At 36.8% G+C, this 17359-nt stretch overlaps 1 long non-coding RNA gene across 2 annotated transcripts in view; it reads left to right on the top strand.

Moving 5' to 3' along the window:
* LOC131410256 (uncharacterized) overlaps positions 1-16513 on the top strand; it is a 33658-nt gene extending 17145 nt beyond the window's left edge. The window contains exons 3-4 of one of the 2 annotated variants that reach the window (XR_009221202.1): positions 588-679; positions 15095-16513. This is a non-coding gene — a long non-coding RNA (uncharacterized LOC131410256). The remainder of the gene's footprint in view (positions 1-587; positions 680-15094) is intronic. The other variant, XR_009221201.1, reaches the window with a different exon arrangement.
* Positions 16514-17359: the final 846 nt, after the last annotated feature.

Below are 17359 nucleotides of genomic sequence, written 5' to 3'. Positions count from 1 at the left end.
TTAAAACCTAGATGCTTGTAGGATAAGTCCCTACAAAGGAAGAACTCTAACCTCTGAACAGGAGCTGGTGCCTCGGGAGGGCAAGAAGACAGTCTCCTTGAAGCTGAGACTTGGGCAGAAGCTGATTCTGGCAGAGTAGAAACAACTAGAAACTGAAACAAAATGCAGTTGCCCAGTAAAAAACCATGAAGATGATGCTGATGGGAAGGAACAAAACTCTTCAACTACTGTCTTGTCTTTTCTAGTCTCCCACCAGCACCATGTAATGATGAAACCTACCGTGGAATCAGTTGGGGAAAAAAAATTCAGTTTGAGTTCCCAGTACCACAAAGTAGAATACAAAAGGGTGGATGTGGAATTGTGAGACCGTAGCTGAGTAGACAGCACACATAATAACTTACAGTGTTGATTGAATTTGTTGGTTCTTGAATGTGAAAATTAATTGATCACTAAAAAATAGAGATCTAAGAACTAGAATGTAGAAAATGTGTGGATTTATGGAACTCCTCCCCTTAGCTTTTGGCATTTTTGGATATGAAAGGTGTAATATAACTTATTTAAGTATACTTCTCCTGTTCATTTATCAGGTGGTCCAAAAGTCTACCAAGCCTGAGTATTGCCAAGGATGAGAAAACAATCTCCACCTGGTCCAAAACGCAAAGCAAGCCACTCTTAAGAGGTATTGGAAATATCTATGGCAGAATGGACTGCTTTATGGAAGATATAACAGGCCTCATTCTTAAAATCATAGAGAAGTCTCTGCAGAGAAATACTCTTTGACTTGACTTTCTTCTGAGCTCCAGAAGATAATGACAAAATATGAAAGGACAATAATTGATTAGGCAAAACTTTCATGAGATTTTCTGATCAGCTAAGCAGTTGCTAGAAGCCTTGCATTTCATATTGGAAGTGGGATTTTGGAAACAAGGCAGGAACAGGCTCTCAAGGAAAAGGAATTTGCGTGAGCTGTTGGATCCCATCCAGAATTCCCCAAACTGTTTATCCCTGCATTTCTCTCAATGCCCACCTATAAAGCGAGAAGGTCATTGTGGCTAGAAGGAAGTAAAGCAAGAGAAGCATAGGAAGACTTTTTAGCTGAGTTCACGATATCCAGTATTTGTTCTGGCCAAGGACCATTATACAATTCTCTTGATTCAGTTAGTTTATGAAACAGATCAAATGTAAATTTGTTTTCAGAGAAATCTCAAAACAGACTGTTAAACAAAGAGCTGTAATTGTTCACCTCCTTAGCCAATCTCTGGGCCTTTAAACTTGTATTAATAAAAAGAAAGTTGCTTAATTAGTACAGTTCCCAAAATGAGACATCTTTTCCTGTTCTCCTCTCCACTGCCATGAAGGACAATGGACCAGGGAAATCTCCCTGGGAGCAGAGCTGGGACAGCATGATTGGCTAATCGATAAATTATTCCAATACCAAATGAGGAAGATTTTTACAAAAATACTTATTTGTAAGGAATACTTTACTACTTGTATGATATAACCATCTTTCCTTTCTCTCCTTTTTTCAAAATTGTACCATTGTAATGGTTTAATGGGGTTGATAAATTTATCCCCTGGATATGTGCCTTAGTTTCTTCTTGTGTCATCATTTTTAGTCAATTGAACAAGAGATGTACTTTGGATTTTGGGCATCTTGGCTGAGGCTTTTTTAGCTAACCAACCTCTCCATGGATGGGGGTAGGATTGCGATGAGGATTAAATGTAATAGAGCATTTATCATAGTTTCTGATCAGTAGTAAGCAGTAAGTTAATGATAGTTAGAAAAAAAATAAAGTATATATATACCCCCAGCTCTTCAATTTTGTCCCCTTTTTAACACATGGCTTACCATCTACCATAACAGCATTCTCCGATATCTATGTCTCCCTTCTGTAGTTCTACTACCTGACTTTTCTCTCTTACTTAAGCTATCAGTAAGCAGGGAAATCAAACTTCAGTTTACCTTGTACATGGGACTGCTGACTCCTCGATATCTGAGTCAATGTCCCAATATCATATCTCATTTTTATCACGCCCGCCCATTATCCTCATCATATGGGCTTCTTTTCTAATATCCTGACATAATTCTTTCCATAGCCTTCACAATTGATTACACTGAGGACAAAGGAGACTCTGCATGAAGGAACAAAGCATGCAGCAGGGGTATCAGTGGAGATAAAGCCTGGTCACCAAAATACCTTAACAATAGGATTTTAGCAAACAAGCAGTAAAAATGGGTATGAGGAGGGATAGGAAAGAAGGAGGAGGGAGAAACATTTAGCGGATCATGTAAAAAGGAGCACTTTACATAAGCGTAAACTGAGGCTCCTGATTAAGAAATATTGCCATCTAGTGTGAGCTAATTCCATGTACACCACTTTTGCCAGGGAATGGGGCTGCTAAACTTCATGAAAGATCTGGAGGCCTGCATCTGCAGAATGTAGATTTGTCGTTAAATTCCATATGCTTTAGAAAAATACTCACTGATATAATCCCACATGCTTTTAGCCAAATTGAGTATTTCCACGTAATATCATGAACAAAAGAGCATAAAACGCAAGACTTTAGTAATTAAATGATAAAATCTCAACCCACAGACTCAATTTATTATTCTTGTGATTTTACTCGAGATTTTCCTGTTTTCTCCCTTTAATGATTTAGGTACAAATCCTGCTCTGATTCTTCAATGTTACGTTCATGAAAGTGTGTTCACCTGCGATGAAAAAGAAGCATGTGTGTTTTATATTATATTCTTTTCTTTTTCTACCATTATGCTAAATAGAATAAAAGAAATGTTTGAAAGTAACTATTTTTGCAATCTATTCTGTAAAGAAAAAATCAATGGCTTTTTTCTTAAAAGTGAGAAATAGAATGCTGAAATTCTTTATGTGACACATTAGAGTGGATTATTGGTATAAACCAATAATTCCCTTTTTGTTTTAAGACATTTCTTTGGAAGTAGAGAGATACATGGTATGAATACAATAAAATTGCATTTTCTCTGCTTGTATAAGAGTTGCAACTAGCTCACAATTCTCAATAACTAAAGATATGGATTTAAGATATACTACTTTTAATACTGAGCTAACCTACTATGTTTAGATGAATTTTTAAAAATTATAAAATTTTTGAAGCAAAATCATTTTCAAAGAAAAGTAATGTGATGTCATTGCTTCTTCCATTCTCATATTTCCTTTTGCATTTAATTTCTTTTGGAAGCACATTTTAACATAATTCCTTCAGAGAAGGTTTTCAAATTTTTTTCATTGAAATATCAATATTAAATTATTAATATTGAAGAACATTTAGCAGATAATACAATTCTTTATTTGATATCATATTGAAGATATTATTCTATTTTTATCTGGTCTCTGTTTCTACAAAAATATCCGCTTTGACCCAACTTGTTGATCTATTTTAGGAAATAAATCTTTTCTTTCTAGTAGATTCTAAAATTTTCTCTTTGTCTTTTGTATTCTGCAGTTTCACTACCATATGCCTACAAATTGATTTCTTTTTAGTTTATCCAGATCAGAACTTCGTGTGATACTTCAGTCTCTGCAATCTGAGTATCAAGAATGACTTGATGACTGAAAATGTCATGATGGGTTCGCTTGCTCATCTTAGAATCCCCCACCCTCATCCTACACACGGAAGATAAAGATCTTCGAAAGCTTCTATATGACATTTAGGTTTCAATATTTGATATAATTGTGAGAGATTTGTAAGGTAGGGGTAAAGTGGAGATCATCTACCTGTTCGTTTTGGTTCCTTTTATTAATGAGCAAGATGAAGAAAATGTTAGTTAAGACTACAATTTTATTCAAGTGTTCCTTCCCAGCTTTCTGGATGTCAAGAGGCAGTTGCATTTGGCAATTTTGGTACCTGCAGCTTCTTAATTTTGACTTCCTTATCTCTTGATTTCCACTACATAACGTTCTTCTCTTGTAACACAGTGCTGTATAAGAAGGTGTCCCAGGCCTTCTTGTTCCCCTATGTGAACCGAAACTTGGGGAATTTACACAAATGCTGAGACTCTGCTGCTGCTATTGCTGTGAGTAATAAAGTCCTTTGTCCCTAAACCAGTAGTCTTGTGTCTTCTGCCACTATTTAAGAAACTGAAAGGCTAATTTGTTAACTTGCAAGTACAGTAAAATCTCAGACCTTTCACCTTTCTTTACACATGGATGTGTCTTGATCTCAATGTTGCCAGTGTTGGTCTTAGAGACCATATTGTTCCTTGCTTTAAATCCTGATATATTTTTAAGATATGTTTTATTCCCCAACTTTCATTCTCACTGATTTAATATCTTTTACCAATTCTAGAAATTTCTTATCAAAATATTATTTTGAATATTGCATTTGCTCCATCTTCTTTATTATTACTTTTTGGAACTCTTTTTATACATATATTGACACATTTATCTTATCTTCCAGGTCTCTTAAATTCTCTTAATTATCATCCATCTTTTCAATTTCGCATGTTATGTTTTATAGTACCCTCCGTTTTGTCTCCTAGTTTATCATTTCCCTCTTGCTCTGTATATATTTTTAAATTAACCTGCCCAAGGGGTTTTACATTTGGAAGTCTGCGTTTTTCTTTAATAGAAATAAAATTTTGGTTCTTTTTCACATCTGCTTATATTTTTTTCATATTATATTATCTCATTCTTTTTATGTCTCTAATCCTTTAAACTTTTAATTATTTTACATATACTCACTTTTAAATATTTTCTTTCAGATTATAATACTATTAGCTCAAGATCTTGGAGTTTTAATCTTTTTTGTTATGTCTGCTTATCGTAAATTATGGTTAATTGCTTCCTCACATTTTGTAATTTTGAATTACTCGTATTTTAGAAGGTCTGTGTTATCTTTTGCAACCTGATTTAAGGAAGCCTCCTTCTGAAACAGTTATGTGGATTCATCTTTTCTCCTTGTATAGGCATTCTACTCCAGGGCCTAATTTTATAGACCCAACATCTCTGCCATAGCAGCCACACCATATACTTCCCTTAGTAGCAAACAGCATCACTTGCTGTTTCTGGTGTCTCAAAGCCCCTCTCAAGTTAATTGATCAGCTAGAATGACTCACAAGACTCAGTAGCATGTTATAGTGGTAGCTAAGATTTATTACATCAAAAGATACGGAGCAAGATCAATATGGAAGAAATATGCATCAAGTGGAATCCAGAGAGGTCAGGTGCAGGCTTCCAAGTCATTCCCCTCCCAAATCTCACAGAACATATTTTTCTCTCTTGTAGCAAGCTATAGGGACACATGCAAAATGCCTCGGTTCAAGGAAGCCCATTTGAATCTCAGGATCCAAGTCTTTTATGGATGACTGGTCACATGGACACATTCTACTACACAACGGGCCATGATGGTAAAACCTCAGGAGCCCAACAGTGAAAGCAGATGCATCATTAATCTTGATGTTTGCACAAAAGTCATCCTCACGTGTCCTGAGAATTTGGTACAGCATACCCCTTTGCTCTGGGTGTACAAAACTACCATCAATCAGTAACATAAGAATACTCTCAAGATCATATTTCCAGGGTTTGGCCGGAGTCAATCTTGGTTCCGAGTAACGGTAGAGACAAAAAAGGACTGAGAAACCAAATCTGCCATGTTAATCTCTTCTCACCAGCTTTTGGCTCAGTTTTTCATCTACTTCTTTAATTCTGTTATTTGGGCATTTTACTTTCTTGCTTATAAATACTCCAAATATTACTTTATTTTATTTAACGTTTATAAGTGCTTTTAGAAGAAGTATTTTTTATTTTTCTTATTTCTCCATCTTTCCTTGTATATAGTTCTTTGTATGAAGGGCTCCTATTTTAGATTAAACAATTATTTATGCATACCTGCATGACTCAGCTTTTCTCAGAGTGGTTATAGAGATCTGAATGTGCTGAAGTTTGCTTAAAGAGTATATTCAGTACAAATATTTTAATAATAACATTTTTACATATCTATCTATCATCTATCTACCTATCTATCTATCATCTATCTATCAATCTATCTATCTATCTATCTATCTTTCACTTGTTAAGAAGTTGTGATGAAAAAGTTGTAGTCCCCAAAGTGAAAGAATTAACTAAGGTATTAAAAAAAACCAAATTAAAATTTGATGTATACTCTTTTACAATTTTATCTCTTGCATCACAAATCATTCTAGTTCAAGAGAAGAGAGGAATATTTCAAAAAGATGAAATATCTTTTCTACACCATCACAGAGTCACAAATTCTTCCTTAGAATAGATTTCATTTGAATTTTCAATGGCGATATTACTATCTTTGGAAAAGTTTTATGTTATGTTTCTCATACCTCAATATCGCTTTAGTATTGAGTCTATATTTCATATCTTTCGCATTTATTTTTTTTGCTTAAATGTATTAATTTTGAATTTATAGAATTTTCACTAATAGTCATTAAGCTGTGTTTTCCATATATTCCCTTCCTCAGTTGTAACTGCAGTTCCTCTAAAAGTGTTAGTGTAGCTTTCTTCTTATTAATTGGATCCTTATTTACCCTGGTTCCTTACTTTGTATCAAGTGGGACCTTAATAAAACTCAGTAACTTTCCAATTCCATAATTGCTGGCAAATATGTTTCTAAATATCTATTTAAAATACAATTAGAATTAAGGTATAACAGCCCCAGGTGAATTACCAGGACTAATACTGAAAATTTACTTGTCTCATTTGTTCATTTTTTCATTAAACACATATTTATTGGGCAACTACTATGTGGCCAGCATGAGTATGCTGTCCTAAACACTGGGGATACAGAGTTGAGCAAAACAAATAAAAACATCTTCATGGAGATGACTCTATCATACATTTTAGGTCTACTCTTGGAGAAAATTATCATGCAACACTAGTGTAATATTACAGTGCAGGAAGCAATTATCACCTTTTGCATGAATTTATGGAGTATTGTCTTCCTTTGACCCACTTTATCCATTGTAACGACAAAAATTGACCTGTTGGGAAAAAATGGATATTAATACACACCTAAAAGAAGATTATTCTCATGGAAATTAATTCTTGACCAAAAATCAGATTTTGCTTCAGATTAGGATGACTTTTCAGGCCAAAACAATTAAAAATGGTACAATCACCCTTTCAACTAGTTCTGAAAGGCTGTTTACCTCTGGAAAGAAGAGCTTGGATTATTGCTTTTCTGCTGGGAATACTCTTCCTGTTCTTTATAACACAATGCATTCTTATTCAATTTTTAAGACACAAATCCAATATCAAATCTTAGGTGCAACCTACTGATTCCTTCTACCATCCTGAGAGAAGTAACCATCTCTCTAATACGCTATTACTGTACCAGATGGTCACCTTAAAAATTCATCTAACATATTACATTGCATTTATTTATTTATATTTTTACCTCTTTTGATAGATTGGGAACTCCTAAAACGGAACGTTTGTTAATGATTTGCCCATTTTTATTTCCCTGAAGCACAAGGCATAGTGTTGAGCACATTTTGGCTCATATAGTAAGATAATATTTTATTAAAAATGAATGAGTGGGGCCAGCCTGGTGGTGTAGCAGTTAAGTGTGCATGCTCTGCTGCAGTGGCCCAGGGTTCACAGATGCAGATCCCAGATGCACATGGACGCACTGCTTGTCAGGCCATGCTGTGGCGGCATTGCATATAAAGTAGAGGAAGATGGGCACCGATGTTAGCCTAGGGCCGGTCTTCCTCAGCAAAAGGAGGAGGATTGGCATCGGATATTAGCTCAGGGCTAATCTTCCTCACACACAAAAAAAAGATTGAGTGAGTGTTGTACAAAATGTTGGTGATCCAAGGCTTTTGAAGCTGTTTTCTTACCTCTCTGAGCTTGAGGGATATTATAATTTGTTTGATATGTTTAATTTCTGTCTTATTAAAATATTTCATTAATATGTGAAGTTATAACTTTTTTTTAATTTTTTATTTATTGCGGTAACATTGGTTTATAACATTGTATAAATTTCAGGTGTACATCATTATACTTCTATTTCTGCATAGATTACATCATGTTCAACACCCAAATACTAATTACAACCCATCACCACACACATGTGCCGAATTATCCCTTTCGCCCTCTCCCCTCCCCCCTTCCCCTCTGGTAACCGACAATTCAATCTCTGTCTGTGTGTTTGTTTATTGTTGTTATTATCTACTACCTAATGAAGAAAATCCTACAGTATTTGACCTTCTCCCTCTGACTTATTTCACTTTGCATAATACCCTCAATGTCCATCCATGTTGTCACAAATGACTGGATTTCATCATTTCTTATGGCTGAGTAGTATTCCATTATGTATATATACAACATCTTCTTTATCCATTCATACCTTGATGGGCACTTAGGTTGCCTCCAAGTCTTGGCTATTGTGAATAATGCTGCAATGAATACAGGGGTGCATGTATCTTTATGCATTGGTGTTTTCATGTTCTTTGGATAAATACCCAGCAATGGAATAGCTGGATCATATGGTAGTTCTATCCTTGATTTTTTAAGGAATCTCCATGCTGTTTTCCATAGTGGCTGCACCAGTTTGCACTCCCACCAGCAGTGTATGAGAGTTCCCTTCTTTCCACATCCTTTCCAACATATGTTGTTTCCTGTCTTGTTAATTATAGCCATTCTGACGGGCGTGAGGTGATATCTCATTCTAGTTTTGATTTGCATTTCCCTGATAGTTAATGATTTCGAACATCTTTTCATGTGTCTGTTGGCCATCTGTATATCTTCTTTGGAGAAATGTCTGTTCAGGTCTTTTGCCCATTTTTTAATTGGGTTGTTAGATTTTGTTGTTGAGATGCATGAGTTCTTTATATATTTTGGAGATTAAGCCCTTATCAGATATATGGTTTGCAAATATCTTCTCCCAATTTTTAGGTTGTCTTTTCGTTTTGTTGATGGTTTCCTTTGCTGTGCAGAAGCTTTTTAGTTTGATGTAGTCCCATTTGTTTATTTTTTCTATTGTTTCTCTTGCCCGGTCAGACATGGTGCTTGAAAATATGTTGCTAAGACCAATGTTGAAGAGCGTACTGCCTATGTTTTCTTCTAGAATTTTCATAGTTTCAGGTCTTACATTGAAGTCTTTAACCCATTTTGAGTTAATTTTTGTGTATTGTGTAAAGTAAGGGTCTACTTTCATGTTTTTGCATGTGGTTATCCAGTTTTCCCAACACCATTTGTTGAAGAGACTTTCTTTTCTTCATTGTATGTTCTTGGCTCCATTGTCAAAGATATGCTATCCATAGATGTGTGGGTTTATTTCTGGGCTTTCGATTCTATTCCATTGATCTGTGTGTCTGTTTTTTGTGCCAGTACCATGCTGTTTTGGTTACTATAGCTTTGTAGTATATTTTGAAATCAAGGAGTGTGATACCTCCAGCTTTGTTCTTTTTACTCAGGATTCCTTTACCTCTTCGGGGTCTTTTGTTGTTCCATATAAATTTTAGGATTCTTTGTTCTATTTCTGTGAAAAATGTTATTGGAACTTTGATAGAGATTGCATTGAATCTATAGATTGCTTTAGGAAGTATGGACATCTTAACTATGTTAATGCTTCTAATCCAAGAGCACGGAATATCTTTCCATTTCTTTGTGTCTTCTTCAATTTCTTTCAGCAATGTTTTATAGTTTTCTGTGTACAGCTCTTTCACCTCTTTGGTTAACTTTATTCCTAGGTATTTTATTCTTTTTGTTGCAATTGTAAATGGGATGGTATTCTTAATTTCTCTTTCTGCTACTTCATTGTTAGTGTACAGAAATGCAACTGACTTTTGTATGTTGATTTTGTATCCTGCAACTTTACCATATTCGTTTACTACTTCTAAAAGTTTTCTCGTGGATTCTTTAGGGTTTTCTATATATAAAATCATGTCATCTGCAAATAGTGAGAGTTTCACTTCTTCCTTTCCAATTTGGATCCCTTTTATTTCTTTTTCTTGCCTGATTGCTCTGGCTAGTACTTCCAGTACTATGTTAAATAGGAGTGGTGAGAGTGGGCATCCTTGTCTGGTTCCTGTTCTTAGAGGGATAGGTGTCAGTTTTTCACCATTGAGGATGATATTAGCTGCGGGTTTGTCATATATGGCCTTTATTATGTTGAAGTACTTTCTATCTATACTCATTTTATTCAGAGATTTTATCATAAATGGATGCTGTGTCTTGTCAAATGCTTTCTCTGCATCTATTGAGATGATCATGTGATTTTTATTCTTCATTTTATTAATGTGGTGTATCACGTTGATTGATTTGCAAATGTTAAACCATCCTTGCATACCTGGAATAAATCCCACTTGATCATGGTGTATAATCTTTTTAACGTATTGTTGTATGCGATTTGCTAGTATTTTGTTGAGGATTTTTGCATCGATGTTCATCAGTGATATTGGCCTGTAATTTTCTTTTTTTGTGTTGTCCTTGTCTGGTTTTGGTATAAGGGTAATGTCAGCTTCATAGAATGAGTTAGGGAGCTTCCCCACCTCCTCAATTTTTTGGAAGAGCTTGAGAAGGATAAGTATTAAGTCTTCTTTGAATGTTTAGTAGAATTCACCAGAGAAGTCGTCTGGTCCTGGACTTTTATTTTTGGGGAGGTTTTTGATTACTGATTCGATCTCCTTTCTGGTGATTGGTCTATTCAAATTCTCTACTTCTTCTGATCCAGTTTTGGAAGGTTGTATGATTATAAGAATTGACCCATTTCTTCCAGATTATTGACTTTTTTGGCATATAGCTTTTCATAGTATTCTCCTATAATCTTTTGTATTTCTGAGGTGTCTGTTGTAACGTCTCCTCTTTCATTTCTTATTTTCCTTATTTGTGCCTTCTCTCTTTTTTTTCTTGGTGAGTCTAGCTAAAGATTTGTCAATTTTGTTTATCTTTTCAAAGAACTAGCTCTTGGTTTTATTAACTTTTTCTATTTTTTTTTAGTCTCTATTTCATTTATTTCTGCTCTGATTTTTATTATTTCCCTTCTTCTACTGATTTTGGGCTTTGTTTGTTCTTCTTTTTCCAGTTCCTTTAAGTGCATTGTTAGATTGTTTATTTGAGATTTTTCTTGTTTGTTGAGATAGTCCTGTATTGCTATCAACTTCCCACTTAGAACCGCTTTTGCTGTATCCCATAAATTCTGGCATGTTGTATTTTCATTTTCATTTGTCTCCAGGTATTTTTTGATTTCTACTTTGATTTCTTCATTAACCCAGTCATTCTTCAGTAGCATTTTGTTTAATCTCCACATATTTGTGGCTTTTCTTATTTTCTTCCTATAGTTGATTTCTAGTTTCACACCATTGTGGTCAGAAAAGATGCTTGATATTATTTCAATCTTCCTAAATTTATGGAGACTTGTTTTGTGGCCTAATATGTGATCAATCCTGGAGAATGTTCCATGTGCATTTGAAAAGAACGTGTATTCTCTGGTTTTGGATGTAATTCTCTGTATATATCTACTAGGTCCATCTGTTCTCGTGTGTCATTTAAGGCCAATGTTTCCTTATTGATCTTCTGTTTGGATGCTCTATCCGTTGGTGTAAGTGGAGTGTTAAAGTCCCCTACTATTATTGTGTTACTGTCTACTTCTCTTTTTATGTCTGTTAATAATTGCTTTATATATTTAGGTGCACCTACATTGGCTGCGTAGATATTTACAAGTGTTATATCCTCTTGTTGGATTGTTCCCTTAATCATTATGTAATGCCTTTCTTTGTCTCTTTTTACAGTTTTTGTTTTAAAGTCTATTTAGTCTGATATGAGTACTGCTACCCCAGCTTTCTTTTCATTGCCGCTTGCGTGGAGTATCTTTTTCCATCCCTTCACTTTCAGTTTGTGAGTGTCTTTAGGTCTGAAGTGTGTCTCTTGTATGCAGCATATATATGGGTCTTGTTGTTTTCTCCAATCAGCCACCCTATGCCTTTTAATTGGAGCATTTAGTCCATTGATGTTTAAAGTAGCTATTGATAAGTATGTACTTACTGCCATTTTTTTAACTTTTTTTTTCTCAGTGTTTTAGTAGTCCTTCTCTGTTCCTTTCTTCTTCGATACAGAATTGATGGTCTCTTTAGTTTGACCTCTGTCTGAAAGCTCTACTCTTTAACTCCCCTCCTCCCTCCTTTTATTTTTTGGTATCATAACAAACCTCTTTTTTGTGTATTTGTATCCATTACATTCTTCTCATGGAAATAGATAATTTTTCCTATTTTTGGTCTTCTCTTTTCCCCTTAAATCAGTCCCTTTAACATTTCTTGTAGCACTGGTTTCTTGGTGACAAACTCTTTTAATTTTTGCTTGTCTGGGAAATTTTTGATCTCTCCTTCCATTTTGAATGATAAACTTGCTGGGTAGAGTATTCTTGGCTGTAAGTTTTTTCCTTTTAACATTTTAAATATATCATGCCACTCTCTTCTAGCCTGTGAAGTTTCTGCTGAGAAGTCAGCTGATAGCCTTACGGGGTTTCCTTTGTATGTAACTTGACTTTCTCTTGTGGCTTTTAGGATTCTCTCTTTATCTTTAATTCTGGACATTTTGATTATGATGTGTCTTGGTGTGGGCCTCTTTGGGTTTATCTTGTTTGGGGCTCTCTGTGCTTCCTGCACCTGGATGTCTGTTTCCTTCCTTAGGTTAGGGAAGTTTTCATCTATTATTTCTTGAGATAGATTCTCTGCCCCTTTGTCTTGCTCTTCTCCTTCCAGGACACCTATAACATGGATGTTAGTGCGCTTGATGTTGTCCCAGAGGTCCCTTAGACTGTCCTCACTCTTTTTAATTCTTTTCTCTTTTACCTGTTCAGCTTGGGTAATTTCTTCTAGTCTTTTGTCCAGCTCGCACATCCGTTCTTCTGTATCCTCTACTCTGCTTTTGAGTCCCTCTAGTGAATTTTTCATTTCCAGTATTGTATTCTTCATTTCTGATTGGTTCTTTTTTATATCTTCCATTTCTTTGTTGACATTCTCACTGAGTTCATCTATTCTTCTCCCCACATCAGTGAGCATCCTGAACACTCTTTGTTTGAACTCTCTGTTGGGTAGGTTGCTCATTTCTGTTTCACTTATTTCCTTTTCTGGGGTTTTGTCCTGTTCCCTTACTTGGAATGTATTCCTTTGCCTCCTGATTTCGCCTCTTTCCCTGTGCTTGTGTCTTCATATTAGGTAGGTCAGCTACGTCTCCTGTTCTTGGATAGGTGACCTTATGTACGTGATGGCTTAGGAGGCCTGCAATGTGCTTCCCTCAGTTCTCAATGTTCCTGGGTTGACCCCTATGTGGGCTACGTGTGTCCTTCTGTTGTGGCCTGTTTGCTCTCCCTGTATGCGACCAGAGAGGCCAAGTTCTGCTCCTGGCCAGCTGTTGTAATGCTCAGCTGCTTGTAGTTGTTGTGGGCCCTTCAGTCTCTTTATCAGGTGTGGGGAGCCCCAGCACAGTTGGCTGCAAGTTCTAATACCACATTTGTGTTGCAGTATTTCTTTTAAGTGAGCAGGCCCCCAGTGTGGCAGGTTGTTAGGTTCAGGGCCTTACAATTGCTATAAGCCTCCAGACTTTAGGTCTCTTATCAGCATTCTGAGGATTGCAGCTGGGTGGGGCTGGCCTCAGGCACAGGAGCACCCAATTGTTTCAGGCTTTGGAAGGTGGGGCAAACCCCCTATGTGGATCTTTGAGAAGCACAAGTCTTCTGCAGCTTACAAGCCCTGCCGCCCACAGGTCCACACACACAGTCAACACAGTCCTGCCCCGTGTGCGTGCCCCGACCTCCTGAAGTGGACCCAGTCTCTCCACAGCAGGAGCCCCACACTCTCCACCTGCTCCTTGTGCACGCCCTGCCCCACTGAAGTGGGCTCAGTTGCCAGGCTGCAGAGAATCCAGTCACCAATCTATGCAGGCCCACAAGTTGCCTGAGGGCTTGTTGTTGGGTGGGGCCAGTCTCTAGGGTGGGCTGCCTGCCCTGGCTGAGCTGGGTTAAATGGATGCTGTAGTGGGTGGGGCAGACCCTGGGCTAGCAGGCCCCAGGGAGAACTCCAATGGCGTCTGCCAGCATCTGTGTCAGCACGCCCACACCAGGCCACAACAATGGCTGCCGCCAATGTCCCAGTCCCTGGAGAGGTCTCACCTCTCACCAAGATCCACTCAGGGCCTATTAGGTGAGTCTCTTTTCACCACAGCATTGTGCACCTTTCTTTCTGGTAATTTTAGGTTGCTTTCTGAAACGGGTAAGTTTGCGTGTGGGCCCTTTAAGAGCCAGTTTTAATTTCTTTGTGAACCAGCTTTACTGGGGGTTTTAATAGCAGGCAAAGTCAGATATTATGCCGCTGGTCTCGATTGTGCTGGGTCCACAAAATGCCCACAGTGGGGGCGCTCCCCGGCTCAGGGCACCGCGCCTCCAGGGAGGCTGGGGACCCGTGAGCTGCTCCCGGCGGCCGTGAAGCTGGCGGCTTGTGAAGGCGGCGTTTTTCTCTCCAGAAGGGAGTCTCTGCCTCTTCCACCTCAGTTAGGATTGTTCGTTGTTGCAGGAGTTCCTCTTATCCAGTTTTCAGTTCTGTCTCAGGGGTAATTTTTCCACGAGTAGTTGTAAATTGGCTCTGTCCGTGGGAGGAGGTGAGTTCAGAGTCTGCTTACGCCGCCATCTTGACTTTTGAAGTTATAATTTTATTCTGTAATGGAATATAGTTGAGTTTTTTAGAATTTTTTTTTTTTGTATAAAACTGAGTGTTATGTTGAAATTATGTAATCCTTCTACTGAAAACAACATGTGTCTTATTACTGGGAACTAGGATTGAATAATTGTGTCCTAGATAGGTTGTTATAAAGGCTACTTCTCTTGGTAGAATTTAAATGTCTAAATTCTTCACCAGTGAGGGATATCAAAGATAAGATGGGAGGTAAGATGTAAATGACACAGGGTAGGACATTTTTATTTTTTAAACTTGGCTGCTTGCATGAGATAAACACATTAGTTGCTGTGTACAAGTTGTACTTTAAAGACCAGCTTCTTAAATACTTTACATCATTCACTTGGTAATGGTTATTATTATCATTCTTGAGTAAGCTTTCCTAAAAATTCCTCTTCTTTTCAACCCTTCCAGGAGGAAGAAAGGAAAAGTTTTTATCCATGCTTGATTCTCTGTGCACTGCTGCTGGAGTGGTGTTGGCATGGAGTAAGAGACCCCCAGTGAGACATTCAGGAACTGATGATCAAGGTCGTGTGGACCAGAAGCCCCTCCCTATCAGGAGATTCATCTTGCGAGATGAGTTTGGAGTCTCTGGTGTTTTCTCAATTCGAGAATGTGAAAGCTCTTTAATTCTTGGTTTGTAATCCCACCCACACCCAGACCTTTTAAAAATTGAGTGTCTGTCTACAATGTGCAGAGGTGTACTTACTGATGAATATCAGCTCTTCCAGAAAAATTGTCAGAGCAGATGATTTGCTCACCAAGAATTGCACACACATCCATAAGAGGACTGAGAGCCAGAACTGACAAGATTTGTTTATTGTCATAAGTGATTATTAATTAACAATTTAGTTGAGTAGAACTCACCATGACAAGCAATAAGGGCTAAATGTAGAAATATTACTAAACTATTCTTTTAGAATAATCTGGGAGTTTCTAAATGATACTAATGGATCTAGCTGACATTTTCAAAATATTGATATTTTTTGTAAGCTATATCATAAAAACAATAAAAAAATAAAAAATTTAAAAATATTATAATGATAATAGTTTTCCTATTTCATTAAGTGTATTTTCTGTTAAACTACCAAATGAATTTATGCTTGTGTTTAAACTTATTTTATTTTTCTAATAATGTTGGACATGGCTTAGCTTAGAGAAAATAGACGCTGTTTCCTTGGTATCCATGATCATGCTGTCCTTAAAGCTCTCTTTTTCACTGTATATTAGTTAGAGCTTGTGTTTCACAAGAGAGACTTGATTACAGTTTAGTTCAAGCAAATAAGGATTTATTTATCTCACACAAAAGGAAATCTACAAGTGCTATTGTAAGACTGAAATTCTTTCTCAATAATAACAGGGAATAGTCTCCTTCTATCTTTTGGTACACTTTCCTTAGCAATGACTAGTGCGCTCCCAGTTTGCACCAGCATTCTAGAAAGGAGAAAGGAAAAACCATCAAAGCACCAGTTGACTTCTCCTTTCATTTTGAAGGCCAGAAGTGATTCACATGAACAGTCTTAGGTTCAAAGGGGTTTAAAAAAATGTAGGGGGTTTAAAAAATTTTTCCAGCCTCTATTTTGGAGACAGAGTGAAAAGCCATTTGCTGTTGAGTGAGCCAACCTACAGTATCTGTCACATTTTCTTCTGAAATGTCACTGTATTGTTATCATCCCCAGCCTATGGCTGACTTTTCTTATTCTATGTTTATATTTATATTTATATATATATATTTGTATATATTCTATATTTACTGATTTCTCTGCATTAAAATTCATTTAAATGCTATCACTTTGTAGTTGCAATGGTAATGTATATTACTAACATTCTCAATTAAATACTCAGTGAATTAAACAAAAACTTAAAAAAATGACCATTGAGATAAATGATAAGACGGTATATTTTAGAAAAAGTTTACCAGTGGCAGGCTCTGTGATGGTTGAGAAACTCATTTTCAGCCTATGCACTCTCTGCCATGTGGGGAAAAAAAGCAGCCTTAATGACTGTAAAGAACATATAAAGAATGTTTTATTCATTGTCTCTTCACTACAGTATTGGCTCCCTCTAATGCAGATCCCATCTTTTGCTGAGTATGACCTAAAGCAGCCAGATTTTTTCTCTTGTCGGTGAGTTCTTATTTTTCTGCATCTGTTCATAGAGTACAAAGGGTATGTAATATGACTGGGGATAGTGGGAAATGGACAGCGCCGATTCCGTAGTGTCACGTATAGTAGTTATTTGTCAAGAAGCATTATGTGGAAGGTGAGGTCAGTGTGATCACAGTGAGCAATAAATGCTAGTGATTTATTCTTTCTTATACTATACTAGTAAAAAAATTAACTATAAAATCATCTTTAAGCACTACCATAAGGCAGCGCTTATGCCTGGCAGCAGGATGCTCCAGTACCTCGTTTCAGAGGACCTGCATTAGGTGAGTGCCAGGGCCTGGGCGTTTCCTAGGGAGTGTTCACATTGCACTCTAGAGAAATGCCACTAAAGAGTGGAATATGTGTGTGGCTAAGAACCATCTATACATCCGGCTTTCTGCTAGACACTGACCTGGAAAGATGAGTTTCCAAATAAAGCTATATAAAAGCAGATCTTTATGGCTTATACAAGTCATAGTACTAATCTAGAACTGAAAACTCAAATACATTTATGGCTAGACAGCAAATTTCT

The sequence above is a fragment of the Diceros bicornis genome, chromosome 9, assembly GCF_020826845.1.
Source record: "Diceros bicornis minor isolate mBicDic1 chromosome 9, mDicBic1.mat.cur, whole genome shotgun sequence".
NCBI classification, from domain to species: Eukaryota; Metazoa; Chordata; class Mammalia; order Perissodactyla; family Rhinocerotidae; genus Diceros; species Diceros bicornis.
The sequence above is the reverse complement of the archived record's forward strand: the minus strand, read 5'-3'. Positions and strand labels throughout refer to the sequence as shown.